Raw genomic sequence first — 10,691 nt, forward strand, 5'->3', positions numbered from 1 at the left:
GAAAATGAGAGCCTGTTCTAGGACAACAATAGCAGTATTAGAGGGGAGTATTTGAAATATGAAAAGATGATATCAACAGGTCTTGGCCACAGATTGGATATGGGGATAGATAGATTGAACAGTTGAGGATAACACACAGATTGCAAGCCAAGGTAGCTGAGAGGATGCTCTAAACAGAAATAGGAAGTTTGGAAAGGGAAAGTTTTAAGAGAAAAGCTAATGAGTTCAGTTAGATATGCTGAGTTTAGGATCAAATGTCCCATTACATTACTCCCCTCCTCTTCCATTTAATAAACTCCAGTGATTTCTTACTGCCTTTAAGATCAAATAGAAAATACCCTCTTTGGCAATCAAAGTTCTTTAGAACCTAGCCCTCTTCTATCTTTCCAGGCTTCTTACACAATACATACTCTTTGATCCATAACACTAGCTTCCAGGATGTTCCATGAACAAGATATTCTATCTCTCCGCTCTGAATATTTTCTTTGTCTGTCCCTGCATACTATATTCTTCCCTCCTTCTTAGATTCCTTTAAGTCTCAACTAAAATACCATCTCCTACAAGAAGTCTTTCCTAAGCCTTCTTAATTCTAGTGCCTTCCCTCTGTTAATAATTCCCATTATATTATCATTTTAGAATTATGCATTATATGTGTATATAATATATATTATAAAATAATGCATTCCTATTATTTTGTATATATTTTTGTTTCACCTATTAGGTTGTAAGTCTCTTGAGTTTAAGAACTTGGACTGTCTTTTGTCTTTATTTGTATCTCCAGTGCCTGGCCCAGTTCCTGGCATATAGTGAGCAAATTACAAATGTTTATTAATTGATAATTGAACATCCAGTTTGAGATGTCTGAAAGACAACTGGAGGTGTAAGATTAGAGATCAGCAGATAATATAATACTTATACTTATTTAGTAAGCATATGATTTTATAAGATGTATTTAAGACATTTAACTTCTGTGCCTCAATGTCCTCAATAGCACCTATTTCATACTAATAGATGAGACAATATATGTGATGTGTTTTTCAAATCTTAAAGTGCTAAATACTATCAAGTGAGAAAAGTACTTTATAAACCATAGAGTCCTATAGAAATGTGTATTATTGCCTCTGTTTCCTCTTGCCTTTCTGAAGTACTTAATAAAATGTCCTAACACACAGGGGGTTTTTTAAGTCATAGATTTAGAGCCTGAAGAGACTAGTCCAACTCTCATTTTACAGATGAGAAAACAGGCCCAGGGAGTTGAGAGGTCACCCAAATAGTGACTAATAGCAGAGTTGAGATTCAAACCCAGCTTCTCTGACGCTAGGGTCACTACTCTTGTCCGCTGTACCACATTACCTCTGATGCTTTAAATAAATTATAAATAAGTGAAAGTCAGAGTTAATTAAGTTTGCAGCAGAAATAACAAGGACTTAATTGCTCTCCCAACTTCTCTGTCTTTGTCAATGGGTCACTGCCATTTTCCCTCAGGTATCTTAGACTTTAAAACTTGAAGTCATTTCATCCCATTCCTTCAACAAATATTCTGTAAAAGGTTGTGTAAGGCTCACACTTGCTAGGCAAGTCATTTAACCTCTCTGTCCCTCAGTTTCCTTTGGAGGCATTTTAACAGTTCCTTTTCTGTTACTTTTCCTGATTCCTCATTCTCCTCTTGCTTTACTAAATATTCATGTCCCTCAAAGTTCTGTTCTTGCTTCTTTTCTCTATTCTGCCCTCCATGTCCCATGATCTCATCCATTCCCTTGGCATCAGTTAGCAAATTATCACCCCGATGTAGGGAACTCAAGTCTACATCTCTATCCAGAATCCTTCCCCAGAACTTTAGTCCTATATTTCCAGCTGCCTCACTAAATATCTCCCTTGGGAGGTCCTGCCGCCATCACATCCAAACCTAGCTATTCATCTTCCCTGATGGTGTCCCTCCCTCTCACTTCCTTGTTTCTGTTTATGGCACCACCATTTCCCCAGGCTCATAACCCCACAATCATCTTTGACCTCCCCTTCCCCCAAATTTAATCAGCTGCCACTCCCTTGATTCAACTGTAGCAAGAACTTTTTCTCCCTCTATCATTAGCTTTTTGTTTTGCATCTCTCCAGCGAGCTTTTTGTGGATTGTTTTATATCTGTATTATTGTGCATTATGTCATATTGTGTTATCATGGGTCATGAATCCCATAAGCTTCACGAGGACAGGGACTCTATCATATCAGAATTTTGTTTCTCCCTCAGAACTTAATATAAGTTATTGCCTCTTTTTTAAGTCTTAGCTCCTGGAACACCTAATGTAATCAATATCTTTATACACAGAGGTTCTCTTAAATCATAGTTAGGGCTGAAAGAAGCCTTTCAGATTAGTAAGCCCAACATTTTCATTTACAGATGAGGAAATAGACCTGACGTTGTTTGCCTGGGATCCCCCACATGGTGCATTATATAACAGAGCTGGGATTCAAATCCAGCTCCACTAATTCCGAAGCCAGTATTCTTGTCCACTGTACCATGCTGCCTCCATTGCTCTCTCTATAGACATTAGGTTCTTAATAAATGTGTGTTTCATTTGAATTAGACAGTATCTTGTACCTTTCCCTTCCTTTCTATTCCAAATATAATGACTCTAACTTAGGTTTTCATCATCCTTTGGCTATAACATTTAGCTAGGAATCTTAAAGTTTGTAAAGGGATTACAAAACTATCTCAGAAGGGAGCAGGTCTCCCTGAGGGTAAACAGAGGGGATGAGTATGAGAGATGAAGGAAAATGTGTTCCTTATGGAATGGGAATTCCATAGGGCTCAGTGGAAAGGGCAGGCAGAATTGGTTTGGAACATGGATGGGGACTGATTGAGGAGAATAAGGTTAAAGAACATGGGGATGTAGGGGAATAGTTTTTGATTGTTTTTCTACCTCAATTGTTCACTAATTATTATTGCAGTACTAAGGAGAGAATGGGAAGAGCCACAGGAGTAATAGTGAATGGCAGATGTCTCCAAGAGGTGTTGTAGAAAGTGCTGGGTCTGGGTCTATTTTTACACCTGGAGATGGGCAGAAAGAGAGTAGATGGGGGATGATAGTGGTCAGTGGTCCCTCTGGGGCCAGAAGAGGACCAGATCTGAATCTGGGTTGGTCCTGTTTTCTGCTTTCTGCCCTTCTCTGACCACCATCCCCCAATATATTGTCTCTCCCACTAGAAAATGAACTCTGTGAGGGTAGGAGCTATTTTTGGCTTTTTTATTTGAATTCTTACATATGGAAATATGTAAAGAATGTATGTAAATATATATAACCAAAAAAAAGTTGTTTTACATGTAAGTAGGGGGAAAATGGAAAAAAAAAAAAGCTGAACCTCAAAGAGCAGAATGTATATTTAAAATGTGGGAAATAGGAAGATTTTGATGATATAAAGAAAGCAATTTCACAGGTGGGTTTGATGAGTATTAATAGTCCTTAAATGGAAGCTCGATGATTACTGTTAGAGATACTATAGAACAGACAACAAAAAGAATAGAGTGGGGTTCTTGCCTTAGTATAGATTGAACTGGACTGACTCTTTCTGAGTTTATGAGACAGAAAAAGAGAGAGAAAAGCAACTACAATGAGAGCTAGATCAAAATAAGTGGAGTGACAAAAATCTTAAAATGAATGTTGAAAATTGTTTTTACATGTAATTTGAAAAAAATATACAAATTTTTTTTTAAAAGAGAGACAATAAAGAACAGAATTGAATGGCAGAGAAGTCAGAAATTATGTCCAACCAATTTCTGTCCTGGATCCCTTTCTCTTCTTCTATACTATTTCACTTGATGATATGATCAGCTCTAATAGATTCAATTATCATCTCCTTACTTTTATCATTTTCAAATCTGCTTATTCAGCCCTAATTTTTCTACTGACCTTCAGTCTTGCATCTCCAATTTTCTATTAAACATCTTGAAGTGGATGTCCTTTAGTTGTATTAAATTCAACATGTCCAAAACTGAACTCATTAATTTCCCCTCCAAAAAATCATACTCTTCTTTCCAAATTTCTTTATAATATCCAATATTACATATTGAGGTTACCGACCTCCCAGATACTCAAGTTCAAAAACTACATGCTGTTCTCAACTTCTCACTATTTCTCACCTTTTCTCCCCCATATCCAGTCAGTTACTGAAGTCTGTTTATTTTCCCTTTGCAACATCTCTCAAATATACCCCCTTATTTTCTCCGACACTACCGTCATGCTGGTGTTGGCCCTCATTTTTCATGCCTGTGATTAGATTAGGCATTGTTCTTCCTATCACAATTCTCTCTCTACTCCAGTCCATCATCCACTCAACTGTCAGGAATTTTCCTAAAGTACAAGTCCAACTATATCAGTCCTCTACTTATTAAACTCAGTGGCTCCCTATCACTTTCATGATCAAATTTTAAATCCTCTGTTTGGCATTAAAAACCCTTCCTAAGTTGCCTTACTCTCACCTTTGTACTCTTTTTTTTTTACAAACCTTAAATTCTTTAATACATTGACTGACATCCTTGTTCCTCAAACAAGACACTCCATCTTCTGACCCCAGGTATTTACACTAGCTGTCCCCCATTCCTGGAATTCCTTCTTTCTCTTTGTCTCTGCCTCCTGGCTTCCTTCAAGTCCCAACTAAAATTCTACCTTCTATGGGTAGCCTTCCCCAATCCCTCTTAATTCTCATGCCTTCCCTCTCTTGATTATTTCAAATTTAACCGACATATAACTTGCTCAAATGTAGTTATTTTCATATTGTTGCCTTAATTAGATTGTGATTTCCTTATTGTCTTTTGTTTTTCTTTGTATACCCCAGGCATATTTAGTATAGTGCCTGACACACAGTGGGTATTTAATAAAGATTATCAACTGACAAATAGATTGAGAGCTAGAGTGAAATGGATATAAACAGATTATTTAGGAGATGATATAGTACAAAAGTGAAGGGAAGGGAAAGTGTGTATTTGTAAATGAAGATGATGTAAAAACAAAAGATAAAAAAACTGGAGGAAAAAGAGACAAAATAATTAGAGAAACATGGGAAGAATTGATACAAAATTACGTAAAGAGAACCAATAAAACAATATGCACAATGGACTCCTATATAGTCAGGGTGTAGACCATACTGACCTATCTGCTACTACCCATACATGAGGTCCCTTTACTTATATTTTATATATTTTTATTTTATATACCTATTTATGCCTTCATTGGCTTCCTCTATTAGGCTTGAAGCTTCTTAAGGGGAAGGTCCCTGTTTGTCTTTTATTTGTATTCCATAGCCTCTTGTACTTGTTATTAAAGTGATCAAGGGATTAGACACTTTGCACAATATGAGCATGCTACATTAAGATTTGAAAGGAGTCCTTGAGCTGCTTAGTGAGCCATCAGTCTGTTAGTGCCATGCAAATCAGAGGATGGGGAGCTAAGAATTGAAGTACAGATCAGGCATAGAGAAACCAAATCAAATCAGTTAGCAGGATACCTGAGGAAAAACAAGGGAAAAATGAGACAAGGATGCTTTGTTACTATTGTCCAATCATTTCTCAGTCATGTCCAACTCTCCATGATGCCATTTGGAGTTTCCTTGGCAAAGATATGGGTTTCCTTTTCTGGCTCATTTTGCAGATTAGGAAATTGAGGCAAACAGAGGAAGATGAGAATTTCCTGACTTTAGGTCCGGCATTCTATCCACTGCACCACTGAGCTGACCAAAGATGCTACTTTCACCAATGTTCTGAATTCCATCCATTTTACTGGGAGGCAGTGGTGTTGTGGAGAGTGCTGAAATGTCTACCTCTATTACTTACTGATCTATATGTAAATCACAATCTTTTTGAGTTTTCTCATCTGTAACACGAGGAGATTGGATTAGATATTCTTCCTTTTCTAGCTCTAAATCTATTGTCCTATGACTTTCCCTATTGTTGTTATGAGGTTGGTTTCTGCAGGACCGGGGCAGGAAGGAAGAGGGAAATGGCCCTATTTCCTTACAATTTAGCATAGATTACAAGGCATCTTCTGTTCTTCCTATACTCTCTATTTGCTCTCTGTTTAAATTCTCTTTGGGGAGCTTGATGCTTGCAGGGAGGGAGGGAATGGAAGATAGCTAGTAATGGGTCAAATTGAGATATTACCTGCTGCTGAGCCCTAGGTAGAATCAATAAATCAGCAAACTTTTATTAAGTGCCTACTACATACCACTGTGAGACACTGTGGAGAGCAAATGTGAGCCATTCTCTGGAATATTCGAATGCATTTGGGATATCATTAATTGCTTAGAGGAGAGAAACAAACCCCAATTAACACAGAGACATGCATTTATATGTATCTTATAAATTTTAGAATTAAAAGGAAACACAGAGATGATCTATCATAGCCACCCACCAAAGATGCAGATTTTGATCCATCCATACTTATCCATACTACATGATTCTTGTTTACGTCCTAAAATTTTGCCATTGGAAGTCCACTCAATCTGCTGGATGCCTTCCTTGATTTCTTCTGACACTGAGGGAGTACCATGGAGCACTATCTGACAAGTCTGTCTTCTGTAGCGTTCAATCCTTTGATCATATGTCTTCTGAGTTTCCTCCTTTCTCAAATCCACATAGCTTATTATTGTTAGTATTATAGAAAAGACTTCAAGATTAAATCTGAGTCATCTATTAGAAGAGAAAAGCATAAGGAGCCCTAATTGACACATAGATTACAAATGTGTGAACTAATACGTATGTAGCTGATCTTCTGACAGAAAGGGACCTTAGAGATGAATGAATGAGAAAAAATTTAGTGCTAACTATGTACAAAACAATGTGCTATGCACTGGGGATAACAGACGGATACTGCTCTAATGGGGAGACTCTACAATAGTAGGTTCCAGCTGTAAATCAGATGGAAAGTCCCATGGTCGTTAGGAAGTAGAAGCAAAGCAGATAGTAATGCATTTTTAAAATTCCATCTTCACTGATAAAATCATGGTCATCATTTTCTGGTATTGAACCATGTGTCAGAGCCAGAGACTTTGGTAGTGAGAAACTGCTTTTCCCCATCTTTAGTAGCTATGGGGGCTAAGGAGGCAGAGACTGCAAGAAGCTCCTCTCTCCACTGCCTTTGCACCCTTGGTTGATAGTTTCAGGGGTTGGATTGGAAGCAGGATTTATCTCCCAGGCAAGTGCTGCCACTCCCAGGCTCTTGGGATTACCCTTCCTTCTGTGCCAGTTGGCCACTATTTGGTAGAAGGAAAGACCCCTTCTTTTAAGTGATTGCTCCCTTCAATGAGCCTAAATAAAACCGTTTAGACCAGACTCCTACCCCATGCAAGAATCCCTTCTACAGAGATGGTGACTGCTTCTTCTCAATTTTCCAATGTTAGTATTCCCCTGTCTATCCTGGGCCCTCTTCTCTTCTCTCTCTCTCTATGCTCCTTCCATTGGCAATCTCATTCATTTCCGCAGTTTTAGCTGCGACTCCAATACATATGATTTTCAAATTTCCAAAGTCACATTTCCATCTCCCATTTCTGACACTTACTAGCTAGCTACCTGATTTACCCTCCCTGGGCCTCATCTGCAAGCTGGAAGGACATCTGAGCTCCCTTCCAACCCTTGATCTATTACTATGGCTCCTTACAATATACCAGTCAAAATAGTATCTTAAACTTAAATCCTGAAGTCAGGAGGACTGAGTTCAAATCCAATCTCAGACATTCAACACTTCCTAGCTGTGTGACCCTAGGCAAGTCACTTAATCCCAATTGCCTCAGCTAAAAACAAAAACCAAAAAACCCCAAAACTTAATTTGTCTCCAAACCAAACTTACTTTCCCCAGAATTTGCCCTTCCTTTTAACTTCCTTGTTTCTGTCAATAGTTTCATCATTCATCTCAGAGGCCTATGTTTAAACTCTTACTTTTTTCCTACCTTTCATATCTAATTATTCTTGAGTGTTATTGACTCTGCTTCTTTCATTATTCTCAAATTCTTCTCTCTAGTTTCACCAGGATTACTCTAGCATAGATTTTCATTTTTGTTTTTTACTTCTGTGAATTTAATTTTAAGTTTGAGTTCTGAATTTGTATTGTCCCTCCAACCCCTTTGTACATGCAAAGTCATAGCATAGACTTTTGTAACCATGTTCTTGGGCTATTTTAATAATATTCTTCTCTTCATCCTCTTTCCTGTTCCAATTTATATTCCAGAGATTGCCACTCATAAATTTGTCATTCCTCAGCTTAAAATCTTTCATTTGCTCCCAATACTGTTTGCTGAATAAAATTCAAATTTCTTAGTTTGGCAGTACAGGCCATTTATAGTCTGAAACCATCTTGCTTTCCAAGTCTTAGCATAATTCAAGTCAATAAAAATTTAAGTATTATCTACTATGTGTCTGACGCTGTGTATTGGGTGCTAGGGATATGAAGAAAAGACAAAAATGAAGACAATTCCTTACATCCTACTAAATGTTTCTATCATTGGCTACCTACACTGAAATCACCACTCAATTTCTTGCTCATGTCCTGGACAATCCTGCCTATGGCCTTGTTCATAATGGTCCCTTTACCTATTAAAATCATAGTTTTCCTTTAAGGCCCACCTCAAACTCCACTTCCTCCCCAAAGCCTTTTTTCACCCTTTCAGACATTAGAAGCCCTGTTACCAACAGACTTAATCTGCCACTTAACTTATTCCCCTTTTATGTGCTTATTATATATTGCTTCAGAATTATTTACATGATGTTATTGTATTTACAAATACACTCTTTCCCTATTATATTGTGTAACTGATACAATAACTGACTGTATTTTAAGTTCTTTATATCTTTTCTAGTGGCAAATACTAGTTTTTCAAATAGTAAATACTCAGCAAATGTTAAATAAAGTTGAGATTAGTTGGGTTATTTCCAACAATAGGGAACTCATTTCCAAAAGGAAGAACCTATTCCATTTTTACAGTCCTAATATAGGAAAGTCCTTCTTTATGATTAATTGGATGCAAACAAGTACAAATTCCACCCTCATCCCCATTCTATATAATATATATCCTATATTATCCTATATATTCTATATCACTGCCATAACATCCATTTTTCCTATGCTACACTGCTCTTACAGACTTTTGCTGTCCTACCTCTTCTCACTCCCCCTTTAGTCTGGCAGCCTCTGAAATATAGGTTGGAATCATTTTTATATTGTTGAATTCAGTTAATAGATTTGATGGATTAAAAACAAACAAACAAACCCTTCTTCCTCTTCCCCTGTTTTGCTCTGCACAAACAATCTGACAATAGCCTGGGCTCTGGGATCTGAATACATTAGGGAAGAGCTGTGACCAGGATATGGTCCTGCCCTCCCAGGCTGCCCCTGCTTCCCCATCTTGCTTCCCAGCAGCACCCAATTCATCAGCGTCCCGACTGTTCATGCTGGCTCCAAACACCTCGCTTGGAATCTTGCTAAAGTTCCAGTCCAAAGAGATTAAATCTCCCTGGATACTGCTGGGCTTTGGGGGTATGTTTTGTTTATGTATTTTTATAGCTTCTGCTATTTAATTAAAAATGACCTCGTTACTGCAGAGCTGACCAGGATACCAATTAGATTCTTCTGGTCCATTCTGAAAGGTATAAATCATTATAGGAAACGTAATTACCGACTGCATCTTTAGTTCAAAGAAATTGTCCAAGGCCTTTGATGGAGAGGATTGAGGATAGAGATATTGTCTTCCTCCATCAATCCTACTTTTAAAGAATCCAGTTTCCTTTCAGTCTGGGGGAAGGGATCATCCAAAAGAACCCCGGACTCCGTAGATCTTTGTCTGTCTTTCTTTCCCCCTCCCAGGAAGGTTTTCTTGTCCCCTGACTCTTTTTAGAGCAGACAGGGCAGCCCCTCCTATAATGGGTGGTAGTTTCTGGTACCAGTTGGGCCCCCCTCTTGGGGGAGGGTTATTATTTCTACCCCCCAGCCAGGCCTTGGGACTCGTGTGTGTTGTTAGGGGGGGTGGAGAATGAGGGAGGGTAGAATGGCAATCACGAATCTCCCCTAATGGCTTTCCCAGCTCCCTCTGGCTCCCGGGCCTGCCTCCGGAAGGAAACCTCAGCCATTCCAGTGAAAGTTCTCTGACTGCTGAAGTGACCATCTTCTGAGCCCCTTCCCCACCCTATAGCAGTCCCTTCTCCTGCCCATGCCCGACTTTGGAGCCAGGCTGCCCCGGAAGGATCTGACTGGGAACTTCCTAGAATTGTCTGCCTGAGCTCCCCAGACTCCCCCTAGTCCCCACCCCCTCCACACCCCTGGTTTCTCCAGTCCCTTCAGCTTTCCCCTCTTCACCTATCCCCATGAGGCCAGACTCTCCACCCTGGTTTTTCCTCGGCCACCTCCTAAAGTGCTAGGGGATAGGAGGAAGATTAGGGAGCGGGCTCTTGGCCCTCAGTTACATCAGACAGTTACACAGGCTGTGGTCCCCTGGACCCCCATCAGCCTCCCACTGCGGGTCTCTGCAGGGTTACTAGACCACAATATAATGGGTGAGGGGGCTTAGCTATATCTTCTCCACCCCCTTTTCTTTCCCCAGTGAATTCTGATGGGGGAAGGACCAGCCAAGTGGTCAGGAGCCAGCCCTCCTGGGGAAGGAGGGGGCTGAGGCAGAAGCAGGAAAAGCTTGGGATGCAGGTCATGGGGGAAAGGA

This window comes from Antechinus flavipes, chromosome 4 (genome assembly GCF_016432865.1).
Source record: "Antechinus flavipes isolate AdamAnt ecotype Samford, QLD, Australia chromosome 4, AdamAnt_v2, whole genome shotgun sequence".
Taxonomy (NCBI): Eukaryota; Metazoa; Chordata; class Mammalia; order Dasyuromorphia; family Dasyuridae; genus Antechinus; species Antechinus flavipes.